Below are 2112 nucleotides of genomic sequence, written 5' to 3'. Positions count from 1 at the left end.
TATATATATCCTGACGGTTATTTGAATTATTATGTTTCTGACGGTTATTTGAATCTGTTTATAAATGAAGCCTCTGTGGTCTAATGGTTTGTCTAACGCCTTGACAGCGACAGGTCGCAGGTTCGTATCCCTTCGGAGGCATTTGATTACACAATGTATTTATTTATTTATAGGACAACATTCGTTGAGAGTTATGCTACACTATGTACTATCATGTCCTTTATTTGAACATTGTATTTACCTTACCTTGATCATTTATATATCATTTAACAGTGTTAACGGCTATCTTAAATTATAGTATATGCTTCTATATATTTCTAGCCGTACGTTCATTCTGTAATAGAGCGTACTTGACGGTTATTTGAATCTGTTCAACCATGAAGCCCCTGTGTTCAGCCTTGACAGCGACAGGTCGCAGGTTCGGATCCCATCGGAGGAATTTATTACACAATGTATTTAGGCCTATTTATTTATAGGATAACATTGGTTGAGGGCTATGCTACACGATGTACTATCATGTCCTTTATTCGATATGTCTATTTATTATATATATATATATATATATATATATATATAAATATATATATATATATATATCGGTTATATATAATTATAGCCCTATATACAATGGGAGTGGTTTTCTGACATGTTATAGTAATTAAGTTTACCAATAAAAAAATAAGGATACATTCTACAGACTACAATTCGAATTTGCCTATCTTTAAAGTTAAGAGTTGGAGTGCACTCACACTAATCACGACAAAAAGACTGTGTAAAGTGATGGCTCCAGACATTTTCCGATAGGAGGTCCAACATGTCCGACAGGGGGATCCGAACCAAGGGACTGACTAGAGCCCTGGTCAGGGTTCCAGGATGAAAAAAAAACCCTGGTAGGGTTGTAGGAAAGTTGTTTTTTTATGGCTTATGTATGGCCCAAAATTATGCTTTTAAACCACAATATTGGGATTGGCAATCAATATATATTTGGATAAGCAAATTAATATATATTGTGGACCGACGACGCTGGTGCCACCACTGAATAAAGTGACTCTATTGCTTCCAAATTAGTTCATTGCGTATTAAGAAATGGTGGGTTCGATTCGTGTGACGGTGCAGTTTCCGTTTTGGTAGGTTTTGATTAGGCGTAGTATTTATTCTTTCCATTACTCCGCTTGATTTTTCTGGTCTTCCGTCGCATGCCTTGAACATTACATTACATATACTTTACATCGTATTATTACTATCCGTATTATTATAGTCCTACAGCATCTGTTGAAACAGGATCAGTAAACGTTTATCTGAGATAAAGTTGATCAAATTTATTACCAATACTTTCCCCCTAGTAGTCGAGACGCTGACGTACGTCGTATTCCGTTTTAGATTTTAGTAAATATCAGACATGACGTCATATGTAGATTAGATCTCTAATATTTTATCAATGAATAAATATCAATACAGGTATATGCAAATAAATTTCAGCGTATTCACGCATGCGCATAGACTCGTTATAATACGTATAGTCAACATAATGTTTATCAGATTGCTCGTTTTTATTAGTACTTGAACACCAGCGATAGCCGAGTGACGTATTTATTGTGTTAATTACTCTTCGGGACATAGTTGATGACGCGTCAGGCCGTGCTTGGTTATGTGTTTGGCTGTATTTAAGGAATACTGTTTAGAAATCAGATATGTATGACTGTGTAGAAAACATGCCAAATAAACTTAACGTGCAGTGGCGTAGCTAGAGGTTTTGGCGCCCGGGGGCAAGAGTAGAAAATAGCGCCCTCCTTCCCCCAATTATAAGTATAATATTGTGAAATAAATTGACATTGCTTGTAGGTCTATAGGCTTTAAGCATATCAGTACCGTACGTCCGTATCATGCACTGTAAAAATAAGCACTGATATAATAAGTTCTTTCTTACCAGGGGTGGCGTTAGGATTTGCCCGACAGGGGGAGGGCGATGCCCCAACGAGTGGGACGATTTCCCTGACGAGAGCAAAGTGGGCGTGGTCGAGCGTCTCTTAAAATATTCCGAAAGCCCCCGAAAATGTTTGACAATTTATGGGTTTTAAAGGCTTATTTAATCGATTTTAGAGTCTACTAATA

This window comes from Anneissia japonica, unplaced genomic scaffold (genome assembly GCF_011630105.1).
Source record: "Anneissia japonica isolate Jap-2015-1 unplaced genomic scaffold, ASM1163010v1 scaffold277_len1293397_cov203, whole genome shotgun sequence".
Taxonomy (NCBI): domain Eukaryota; kingdom Metazoa; phylum Echinodermata; class Crinoidea; order Comatulida; family Comatulidae; genus Anneissia; species Anneissia japonica.
Note: the sequence above shows the minus strand (reverse complement) of the source record.